Genomic DNA, 12,698 nt, shown 5'->3' with positions numbered 1-12,698 from the left:
AAGTGGTCATCCCCCGAGGGGTCCCAGACTGTGAGAGGGCACAGGCCGGGCTGAGGGACCTCCTCCCCCCCGAGTGCACAAATTTTTGTGCACCGGGCCTCTAGTCCTCTATAATAAAAAGGTAATATGCAAATCGACCGAATGGCAGGATGCCTGGTTGCTATGACGTGCACTGACCACCAGGGGGAAGATGCTCAGTGCAGGAGCTGTCCCCTGGTGGTCAGTGTGCTCTCACAGGGGGAGCGCAACTCAGCCAGAAACCATGAGCCGATCTCACGGCTGGCGAGCACAGCTGCAGTGGTGGGCAGCGCTACGGATGTCCGACTGCTAGTGGGGGGCGGGCCTAAGCCATCATTTGTACATCCCCAAGGGCTCCCAGACTGCAAGAGGGTGCAGGCCAGGCTGAGGGCACCCCCCGCCGAGTGCTCGAATTTCATGCACTGGTCCTCTAGTCTATATACATAAAAGGCTAAGTGACCGGCTGGTAGCTATGACACGCACTGACCACTAGGGTGCAGACACTCAACACAGGAGCTGCCGAGTGACAGCAACTTTGCAGAGTGCCCTCTCACACTCTGGGACCCCTTGGGGGATGTTGGACTACCGATTTCAGCCCGATCCCCGCAGACCAGGCCAAGGGATCCCACCTGCTGGAGGGGCCTTGCTCACTCTGCAGATGGCCTTCAAGCCCCAGCGCCACCCTCGGTGTGGCCAGCTGGAAAAGAACCGCAGGAGGTTGGCTCCAGGGCGTGTCCAGCCCATCTCACCCAGTCCTGTCCCACTGGCCACCTTCTAATTAATTTCCTTTCAATCTGCACAAATCTGAGCACCAAGCCTCTAGTATTTCCATAATAAGTGAGATTAAGTAAATTCAATTTTTAAAAAAGATTTTCTGGTGGAGTGGGATGGAGGAAATGGTAATGTTTCTCAATTTATTGGAAGAGAAATGCCTTTTCATTTGAAAAATGTAAAATATACTTGCAAACTCTCCTTTTCCCTTATTATTAATTTAGGCTATCCATTGAATTCATAACCAAACTCAAAAATAAAATTCAAATCTATATCTATTCATAAACTTTTTAAATTATTTAATTGTTGAACACTTATGAAAACATAGTACTGTAAGTGATCATTCCTCTTTGTGCTGCTCTTAAACCTATATTATTTGGAAAATATTTATGCTGGCTGAAATGTCTTTGCTTTGAAATATTTATTGATAGTGAAGAATGAGATATCAAAGAACATATTGAGTCATAGTCCTGTGGCATTTCCATCAGAAGAAATAAACACAGAGTACATTAGAAATCCAAACATGATGCTCAAACATGTGAATTAGTAAAATAGCTATATCAATTTGTCCTATAACTAATATCCTTAAAGATATAAGCTTTCACCCAGCCAGTGTGCCTCAGTGATTGATCATTGACTTATGAACCAGGAGGTCATGGTTTGATTCCTGGTCAGGGCACATGGCTGGGTTGTTTGATCCCCAGTGTGTGGTGTGCAGGTGGCAACCGGTCAATGATTCACTCTCATCATTGATGTTTCTATCTCTCTCTCCCTTTCCCTTCCTTTCTGAAATCAATGAAATAAAAAAATTTTAAATTACTATTACTGTCCCCATTTTACAGATAAAGAAACTAAGGCTGTTTGACTTAGGGTAAATCCCTTCACCACCTTCTTTCTCAGGTTATACCAAGTACAAACCAAGTCCCACAGGGGAGCCACAACAATTATCTAAACATTCATCATTCCATAAGTTTGCTGAGCACTTACTATATGCCAGACACTGTTCAAAGTGCTTGGAATGCCTCAATGAATCAGACAGACAAAATCCCCCTTCCTTGTAGAATTTACATTCTAGTTTTAGGTTGGTGGTGGGTACCAGAGCTGTGCTCTTAGCCACTGTGTACAGCTCCCCAACCTAATGGACTTGTAAAATCTCTTACCTTTATACTAGAGGCCCGGTGCATGAAATTCATGCACTCGGGGTGGGTCATCCCTCAGCCCGGATTGCGAAAGGGCTCAGGCCAGGCCAAGGGACCCCACTGATGCACGATTGGGGCCAGGGAGGGACGCAGGAGGTTGGACAGCCGGGGAGGGACCACGGGAGGGCTCCAGGGCATGTCTGGTCCGTCTCGCTCAGTCCCAATCGGCCAGACCCCAGCAGCAAGCTAACCTACCGGTCGGAGCGTCTGCCCCCTGGTGGTCAGTGCACGTCATAGCAAGCAGTTGAACAGCCTTAGCACATCATTAGCATATTACACTTTGATTGGTTGAATGGCTGACCAGACAATCGGACACTTAGCATATTAGGCTTTTATTATATAGGATATAAAATTGCTAATCGTCACAAAGCCCTATGAGGCAGGTATACCATTTACTGATAGAAACTAAGGAGTAAAACATGAGCTGAATTTATAAAAATATAATTTTTAAAACAGATAAGAATGAGATTTTTTTGCATTCTCAAACAGTCATATATTTCAAAATAAAGAGCTTATATCCTTAAAAGAAATTGAACCAACTCATCCAAGATCACACAGTTAATAAGTGTTATTCCAAAAGTAGAGCCCAGATTTATCAGACGCCAAAGTCCAGACAATTTCTCTACATTATGCCCAAACAAAAATATTTTTCTGCTACTTCCACTGTGCCCTATGGTTTATTTTATATAGGACCCTATCAAATCAGTTTGTCTTGGAACTGGACAAATAGGTCAGGCAAAAGAACAATGGGATATAAATATTTTTCAACATGTAAAGAACTTGTTTAATGTTGAGAATAACAGTCTTTACCCAGTATGAGATAGTTTTCCTTTGTTTCACTTTGTTTTTTAAGGTTTTAATGGAAAGAAAATTAGAAAAATCTAATATACACTTACTAAATATTTCTAACACTGAAAGATTGTTGGAAGCTTCTCTTTTTTCTTCCCCCTCCCCCAAAAAATATCCAACTGAAAGTTTCACATTGGTTTTCTATTAAGACTTCTATTTCTTTGTTCTATATACATCTAAGAAAATTATCTCTTACGGTGAATTGAAAACTCCTCTGAGAGAATAGGCCGATAGCCAGTAACTAGTCCATTAAGGCCCCTGCATAGGACTTCAGATTACATTTCACCTGCATTGCTACTGCTCCCTTTTGTGCAGTAACCTCCTATATATTTCACACCTCACATTCATGCACCTCCATACCTTGGCCCATACAATTTCTTCACCTTGACATACCCTCCTCTCACCCTCTGGGAATCTATACCCACGTTCCCAAATGCCACATTTTCCAAGGAACCTCTCATGATCCTTTCATCTCACCTCAGGGTTTACAAGATTCTTCTGATATTAATTTACACAAACATTTACTCAATCACTCAGCAAATGTTTATTGAGCTCACTTTTGTATTTGATATAATTTTTGTGGTTGGGGTTTGGAAAATAACTTGAAGAAGTTGAAAGCTCCTACCTGGACAGGTGTTATTTCCTCATTTAGCCTGAAAAGTACCTGAGGACAAGAATGTATATGAGTCATCTCTGTAGTTCCCACAATATTTAAACCCATTACTTGCACATAACAGGTGCTCAATAAATAGTTGAAATAAATGTATTTTATGAGCAATGAACAAAAAACTAAATAAATGAGTAAAGGTTAATATAAAGTTACCAAAGGCTCAGTGCACAGATTTGTATACCAGTGGGGTCCCCTGGCCTGCGGGGATTGAGCCAAAACCAGCTCTCCAACATCCCCCGAGGGGTCCAGGATTGCGAGAGGGTGCAGGCCAGGCCAGGGGACCCCACCAGTGCATGAATCCATGCACTGGGCCTCTAGTATGCATATAAGATCTTTGGTTATTCTCTTCCCATCCTCCACCTTCCCCCCTTCCCTCTGAGATTCATCAGTCTGTTTCATGTTTCCATGCCTGTGGTTTCTGCTCCTGTGTTGAGTGTCTGCCCCCTGATGATCAGTGCGTGTCATAGCTACCAGTCTGATGGTCAAACGGTCGGCTGGTCACTTAGACTTTTATATATATAGATGACTAATACAGTGTGATAAAGTTAATAGAGTATGGTTTTTGTGCTCCCTTTGCAAAAAAAAGATAATAATTGTAAAATTTTATTAAATGTATCAATTTATTAAAGAACTAGAGGCCCAATGCAGGAAATTTGTGCACTGGGCGGGGGGGATGTTCCTCAGCCCAGCCTGCACCCTCTCGAATCTGGGACCCCTTGGGGCAGTCAGATATCCCTCTCACAATCCGAACTACTGGCTCCCAACCACTCGCCTGCCTGCCTGCCTGATTGCCCCTAACTGCTTCTGCCTGCCAGACTGATCACCCCCTAACCACTCCCCTGCCAGCCTGATCGACGCCTAACTACTACCCTGCCGGCCCGGTTGCTCCCAACTGCCCTCCCCTGCCAGCCCCGTCCCCCCTAACTGCCCTCCCCTGCTAGCCATCTTGTGGTGGCCATCTTGTGACCACATGGGGGCGGCCATCTTTGTGTGAGGGTTTGGTGGTCAATTTGCATATTACCTCTTTATTATATAGGATAGGAATAAAATATTTAAAGTACCTGACAGGTCTTTGGTGTTCAATCAGAGGTAGCTTTTATAGCCACAGTAACTGTTCACAAAGGAAAGATCAGATATAATAGTGGGTATTTTTGTTATTAATAGCAAATAAACAGGATTTAAAAAGAGAGAGAGGGACAAGAAATTCAGATAGACAACAAAAGTGGGCTCAAAACAATGTGGAAAAAAGTTCAAAAAAACAAAAAGGAAAATAGAATAATGAAAACAATCTACCTAAATCCTAAGTAGGATTTATATCACTATTTACCTTTCCAGTTCTAATAAGGAATGATGAAAGGACATTTGTCTTACATAACCATTTCTAGAATTACAAGATTTTGACAGAATCATACAAGATAGAGGTTCAGAAAAATCCACCTCTTCCCTGTTGAAACATTCTTTTTGTTATTTAGAACAGTAAGAAGCAGCCCATAAAAACTAAAAAGGAAATAATAGACAATGTAGAAACAGCATATCTTGCAGAGTTTACCTGGATTGTAAGTAGATTAGAGGAATGAGAACAAATTCTAAAATTCTGAGAGAATAGAGGAGCCACAAATATTACCACATTTGTAGCAAACTATAATTAATAAATTCAATAATTTTAAAATTGAATACTTTTAAAATATGGATAAGCCTTATAAAAAGGAAACAATTTTATCAAAAATTGTAGACTTAAATTTTAAAATATATCTTATCTTATAGGCATAATGCCTGATTATCCTATAAGCATGTGAATATGGGGTCTATGCAATTGAAATGCTGAAATAACTAGGGTGAGCTTGCATGAAAACTAGGAGGCTGTGGTCCCACACACAGCTATCATTGTGATAAAACTGTATTCTGGTGTGGTCTGATAATTCACTTCCTTTTATTGAATACATTCCTCTATTTTCAGAAACATAGATGATCTGAACAAGCAATAGGCAACATAACTTGAGCTGAACTGCCCAGAATTAACCCCCATCACTTTCCATAATTTGAAATTCATTCTTTTGCATTTTAAGGGCCATTTAGGTCAAGAGTTCCTCATTAAAAGACAAAAATCTCTCTTGAAGGGGAAATCCTTATTATCAACTAATACCCTAGTTAAGAGCTAGCTACGAACAAAGCCCTAAGGCAGTGGTTGGCAAACTCATTAGTCAACAGAGCCAAATATCAACAGTACAACGATTGAAATTTCTTTTGAGAGCCTAATTTTTTAAACTTAGACTATATAGGTAGGTACATTGTTATTAACTTAATTAGGGTACTCCTAAGGCTTAGGAAGAGCCACACTCAAGGGGCCAAAGAGCCGCATGTGGCTCACGAGCCACAGTTTGCCAACCACGGCCCTAGAAGAACAGGATAGGTACCTGGAAATGAGAAAACATGGTGAAGGCTGGGAAAGGGTGAGCTATAAGGAAAAGAAAAAGGAGAAGGAGCAGAGGGGAAAGAGATTAAAAGAGTCCTGGTTGCCTTACAATTTCTCTGGTCGGGCTTCGGAGCCTACATATATTTGCAACCATTTTCTTGCACACAGGTAGAAACTATAATGGAAGAAAATTACAGAGTAGACTTCATAATACAAATTACACAAAGCAAAACAAAACAAAACAAACAAAAACACAAATCACCCCAGAAAGAAGTGAGACCTGTTTGAGATTCCATTGAGTGTCAGGAAAGAAACTGGCCCCATAATGAATTTGGTAGGCAGTGGAGGGAGAACCAGTGACTTCTTGGTTCCTGGGTCGATGCTCAAACACTGAGCCACACTGGCAGGGCTGAATTCTCACTTTTATCCCAAACGCCCAAGTATCTCTGATGCTTCTGGGACTGCCAAGGGACCATCTAGGTAGATATCATTAGACTTCCTAGAATTGATTCGAATAGGAGCTATCTAAATCTTCTCTTTCTGGATCCTAAAAAGATTAGACATACAATAAAAAAATGAGATAAATAATGTAAAGTGCTTGTCAGAGAGCCTAATATATTGCAAATTTCAATAATTGGTAGCTCCCGTTGCCCTGTTGCTAGACAAAATAACTGAAAAGTTATCAAACTTAGGCTTCATCTTGTCTTTGTTCTGGCTCTAAGTACCTGTACTAAGTTAACACCTAAGACATTTTCTACTTTCTGTCCTCATTTCAAATATGGGACATGTAATTTTATTTAATTCCTCTCGTGTACAAAATAAATGGCTATTTTGAAGATTTAAAATGCTATATAGACTTCTGAAATTATTTTCCTCCCTTTATAGAGTAGCCCAAATTTGATTCACATGCTTTGACTGTCCTGACCAATGCCCTTTCTATGGAATTGGTGTGAGAAAAGAGTGAAGATAAGGGAATACAAAACGTTCAGTCACTTTAAACAAGTTGATGAGTTTATTAACATTATGAATGTTGAGACATGAGGAAACAATTCTATTCTTGTCCTAACTTGCCAGGGAACATAAACTTCTGACCCTTCTAGTCTTGTGTCATGTTTAGGTATATATGAACTCATGTGTGTCAGTACCTGGACTTACACCAGACTTCCAGATAACCCTCTGATTATCCCTTGAAGGACTCACATATCCAGATCTCATGATATTCAACTAACATCCATTGTCCAAAACACCAGATGTGATCAGACCTCCTGCCGCCATTCATCTTCCAGACCAACTGGAATTCATTGTCCAGACCGCCTAACATCAGACTGCTAACGGTCCTTGACTAACCCTAAACCTAAGAATGCAGGATTGATAATTCTCAATCTTGTACTTCTTAGTATAAGAACTCTTAATTTTCCTTCTTTGGAACACTCCTAGGTTTTTGCCTCACTGCATTTCCATTTTGCAAACCATAATGCCCTTGATGTCCCAGGCACCAAGGAGTCTCGGGTTCAATTCCAGTCAGGGCACATGCCTGGGTTGTGGGCTCGATCCCCAATAGGGGGTGTGCGGGAGGCAGCTGATCAATGTTTCTCTCTTATTGATGTTCCCCCCTCTCTCTATTTCTTTCCCTTCTTCTCTCTCTCTAAAATCAATAAAATGCATTAAATAATAACTGTAAAGATCCTTGATTAAATATTTATCATTTCTCTCTAGCCAAAGCCTTCAGAACACTTTTTGAGTTTGTCCAACAGATGCCATGCCTCAACAGCTAAATCTATTCCCATGATTCAAACAAAAGATGTCTCCAGGTTAAATGGCAAAATATTTTTGTTTAGAAAATATTTAAGAGAAATATGTATGTGTAGAAAACATTCTAGCAGAAAAACCAGTAACAGTATACTGAAATGAAGGGAGGGCTGCAGAAGGCAAAATTATAATCTTGGTGTCTTTCTAAGGAGAAGGTCAATGTTCACTGAAAGGGATGTGTTAATGAATAAAGACATTAAAGTTGAAATAATGCAACCTTGGGTTTGCAAGCAATATTTGCATTAGAAATGGATTGCAGGTTCAAGTGCCTTAAATAGGAGGTTTGTGGTGATATCAGAAAATAGCCTTATTCTTCTATCAAATTCATTTTATGGGGCCAGTTCCTTTCCTGTCAGGAAATGGAATCTCAAGCACATCTTACCTTTTTCTGTTGACTTTCAAAAGGTTAAAAAAAAAAAAAAGCCCTCTGGCCATCTTTAGTCCCACAAAAAAGTTCATTTCAAGATTAATATATCTCAATTCGCTTTGAACTTCATTTAAATTAAAATTTCTTTCTTCCCACTACAACATATCCAACGCCTACCATTGGGACCGTCCAGATTTTATCTCTGCTTTCTTTCTTTCTTTCCTAGTCTCTCCCAACCTCTCCCCACCCCACACACCCATCTCTTTCCTCACAACTGAACAGGCTGCTTCTGTCTCTTCCGGAGTTGAAACTTGTAAGGGAGGAATTATCGAGGAAAGAAATTTCTTCCTTGCCTCCTTTGTCAAAACAAGTATTTAAAACTGACTCTCAGCCCAGCCAGCGTGGCTCAGTGGTTGAGTGTCAACCCATGGTTATGGTTCGATTCCCAGTCAGGGCACATGCCCGAGTTGCAGGCTCAATCCCCAGTGTGGGGGTGTGCAAAAGGCAGCCAACCGATTGTTCTCTATCATTGATGTTTCTCTTTCTTTCTGTTTCTCTCTCTCTCTCTCTCTCTCTCTTTCTCTCTCCCTCCTTCCCCTCCCTCTCTGAAGTCAATAAAAATATATTTTTAAAACTGACTCTCATGGCCACTTTGGTGAGTCTTTGGAGATCCCATCCTTCTGTCATGATGTCACCTGCAGTGTTCTCGGCAAGGTAAATGCACCTTGCCCCTCGTCTGACTAGTCACACACAACTTCTTCAAATTTTGACATGCAGCACACATCTTTAGCCTCTTTCAACTGAGGTCTCAAAATTGCTCTGTGTAATCCAATCAGTCCATAGCTAAGACAACCCCAAACTAGCTCTGGCTGGGCCACCATTGACTGGGGTGCCACTACTTTTAAAATAGAGCCCTCTACCCTGGCCAGTGTAGCTCAGTTAATTGGGCATTGTCCCATGCACCGAAAGGTTGCCAGTTTGATTCTCAGCCTGGGTTGGAGGCTCCATCTCTGGTAGGGGGCATGCAGGAGGAAGCCACGTGATGTTACACTCTCACATCGATGTTTTTCTCTCTCTCTCCCTCTCCCTTCCTCTCTCTAAAGATGAATTTAAAAAATAAATAAATGAATAAAGTAAAATAGAGCCCTTTCTTTCTTCTGCCTCCCAGCAGATGGATCCACCCACAGCCTTTTACCTTTTAGACTTCCTAAGCGGGAGTCAGATACCAGTCCCCTATGTTCGCCGAACTACAGAGGACAAATATAGTGCCCTCTGAATAGATTTAAAGGTCAGGCTTACAGTCGGGAGAAAGAACACTTCACCCTGCTCTGAAATTGAAAAGTTTGCAGGTATCCGCCATACCGCTACGAGAGATACTAAACCTTCTGTAACAGCAATCTGCTTAAAACAGTAAGTCGTGAGCCAAAAAAAAAAAGAAATAGATAAGTCACTGCTACAAAACTGAGCCCATAACTAGACCCTGTATAAATGAAAATGTAATATATGGAAGGTACTTCAATGTATATAGCCATACGTTTGTTTGTGAAAAACCAATATTATTACTCTTACAAGATCCTGCATTAAATAAAATTGTTGTCACTCTCAGAAAATTATAGACAAGGCAATTAGAAAAACCAAAGGGTCTTATGGTAAATAAGTTTTAAATCTACCTTACATTTTTTTCTCACACAAAAGTGACTGAATTGCAACCCACAACAACCCAAATAAATTAATTTCTTTTACCTTAGTATTCACCATCATCTTCATTCACTGCTGCTTCAGTACTTGTAAGATCATCAGATTTTTAAAAACTTCCATATTGAGTAAACAATATGAATAAAGCTCTGCACACTTGTAAGCCGGAGTGTCTTGCTCCGAATCAGAGCTACAAATAAAGGACCTTTGTTTATATAAGTTTTAATCCTTTGGTAAAGTTTCTTTGGCTCTGAGGGTTGCATAAATCAGGTTATAGAAAAGATTAGTCACTTGGAGCCAGAAGCTCCTCCTTGCTGGTTTAGTTTTTTTTGTTTCTTTTTTTTTTTTAACAGTTAACCCTTCTGTTGCCATGGCTTATACTATCACATCATGTCAAAAGTCTACAGAAACACTCAGTTAATGAGTTGACTTGCCAAGCCTCCGTTTTTTTCTTTTGTGATTAAGAAGAAAAACCACAGACTTGTTGATTTATTAACTTAGTAAACTAAGATGCTTAAAAATTGAGCCTAAAGTTTCTGTGTAGCTGGATAACCTCAGAAAAGATGACATCCAATAGACGTAGACTTGGGAGCATAAGGTCACTGTAGGCAGGAACATTCCTTCTATAGGGTAGCATCAACATTCCGGGGGGAAGCACGAACATTTTTGTATAGCAGGCTGACGTGAGAAAACCAGGGATCACCAATTATTCTACCAATAACTTGCTAGCTGGTTTGGATGAGTCAGAAATTAGAGGCCCTGTCAGGTGCTGAGGTGGTCGGATTTAGGTGGGATTTGGGACGGACTGGCAAGGATCGCCTGGCTTGACATTTTAAAGGGGAAACCTAAGACAAATGGTATGGGATGCTTCAAAGCTCCAGCTTTTAAGAGCCCAGATCCAACCCGGCGGGCATGGCTCAATGGTTGAGCATTAACCTAGGAACCAGAAGGTCACGGTTCTCGGTCAGGGCACATGCCCGGGTTGCAGGCTCAATTCCCAGTGTGGGGCGTGCAGGAGGCAGCCAATCAATGGTTTCCTCTCATCATTGATGTTTCTATCTCTCTCTCTCTCCCTTCCTCTCTGAGGTCAATAAAAATATATTAATAAGAGAACCAAGATCCAGCTCTGACTAGCTGTGATTCTGGACAAGTTCATTAGCCTCCATTTTTCAAGCTATGCTATAGGATAAATACAGCACTTACCTCAAGCAATAGCTGAAGTTATTGTCCTTTTATTCAGCAACTATTTGCTGAGTGTCTATTTCATGCCAAATACTATTCTAAGTGCAAGGGACATATTAATAAGTAAAACAGTCTAGATCTCTACCTCATAGATTTTGTTTGTTCTGACTGAAGAAAGGGAAAAAAATAAACAAGTCAGCATAAGAAGATCAAGAGGGAATATTTTCCTTTTACTAGGCCTATTTAATAAATATATTTGCTTAGCCAACTTCTATGCATTCATCAGATTTCAGCTCAACCATCCTTTCCGCATAGATGCCTTCACTGACAGCCAATCCTGGGCCAGGTTATTTGGTTACATGCTCCAGAGAACCATGTTCTCTTCAGGATAATAAACTCAGTTTGTTTTTATTTAATTAATGTCTATCTTTTCTGCTAGACAGATGTCTCTTGGAAACATAGAGCTGTCTTTGCACAGTGCCTAGCACAGTACCTGGCACATAACACACATTCAGAAAAACTTTGTTGAGTGAATGAAATTATTGTGTTCCTAATGTTTGCAAGTATAATCCAGTTCAAGTTTGGAAACAGAAATGCAAAACAGGGTATGTTTAATAAACCTGATTTCCATTCTTTTAATCAGACTTTCACCTTTGGCCATTCTGCATATTCACTCACTCAACTATTGACTGACAGAGCCAATGTGAAGTGCTTGATTAATGCTATCGCTCTTAGATAAATAAATTAAAAAAAAAGATGACTAATGAGCCTGGCCAGTGTGGCTCAGTAGTTGAACCAGGTGAGGGTTTAATTCCCAGGTCAGGGTTTAATTCCCAGACAGGACATATGCTCAGGTTGCAGGCTTGATCACCAGTTGGGGGCATGCAGGAGGCAGCCGATCAATGATTCTCTCTTATCCTTGATGTTTCTACATCTCTCTCTCTCTCCCTTCCTCTCTGAGGTCAATAAAAATATATTAATAAGAGAACCAAGATCCAGCTCTGACTAGCTGTGATTCTGGACAAGTTCATTAGCCTCCATTTTTCAAGCTATGCTATAGGATAAATACAGCACTTACCTCAAGCAATAGCTGAAGTTATTGTCCTTTTATTCAGCAACTATTTGCTGAGTGTCTATTTCATGCCAAATACTATTCTAAGTGCAAGGGACATATTAATAAGTAAAACAGTCTAGATCTCTACCTCATAGATTTTGTTTGTTCTGACTGAAGAAAGGGAAAAAAATAAACAAGTCAGCATAAGAAGATCAAGAGGGAATATTTTCCTTTTACTAGGCCTATTTAATAAATATATTTAGAAAACTGTGTGTGTGTGTGTGTGTGTGTGTGTGTGTGTGAATAAATCAGAACATTTTTTTCTACAGTATATTCTATCAACCCAAGAGAATACCTAGTAATTCTCAGGTATTATTTGTACTGTTCCTTGGCCTCTACGGGTGAGACTTCTCCCATTGTTTTCAACTGTTTAATTTTGGAGAAGGATGGACCCCAAAATGTCCACCATCCTGCTGCCCTGGGAATTATTCAAAGTGGGCAGGGGGCGTGGGGCGGTGGGAGATCATGAGGTGGTGATCCCTCCTGTCACCTCATCAGAAGCCCCATGAGGAAGCCACCCTCCCTAGGGCGGAAGCAAACAAGCTTGATGTGCTTGCAGATTGCTAAGACTGGTGGAGCAGGAGCAGGGGGAACTCAGGGTGAGGACAGAA

The 12,698-nt window shown here is 40.8% G+C and overlaps 1 protein-coding gene across 3 annotated transcripts in view; it reads right to left on the bottom strand.

The window, feature by feature from the left end:
* The window catches only part of SLCO1A2 (solute carrier organic anion transporter family, member 1A2), a 58,155-nt gene extending 48,139 nt beyond the window's left edge, over positions 1-10,016 (bottom strand). For 2 of the 3 annotated variants that reach the window (XM_014542346.1, XM_014542347.1), the window contains exons 1-2: positions 9,840-10,016; positions 3,463-3,501 (exon numbers count right to left, since the gene is read on the bottom strand). The gene's annotated coding sequence lies outside the window, so the exon portion shown is untranslated. The remainder of the gene's footprint in view (positions 1-3,462; positions 3,502-9,839) is intronic. The other variant, XM_005869575.2, reaches the window with a different exon arrangement.
* Between the last annotated feature and the right edge of the window lie 2,682 nt (positions 10,017-12,698).

This window comes from Myotis brandtii, unplaced genomic scaffold (assembly GCF_000412655.1).
Source record: "Myotis brandtii unplaced genomic scaffold, ASM41265v1 scaffold299, whole genome shotgun sequence".
Classification (NCBI taxonomy): domain Eukaryota; kingdom Metazoa; phylum Chordata; class Mammalia; order Chiroptera; family Vespertilionidae; genus Myotis; species Myotis brandtii.
The sequence above is the reverse complement of the archived record's forward strand: the minus strand, read 5'-3'. Positions and strand labels throughout refer to the sequence as shown.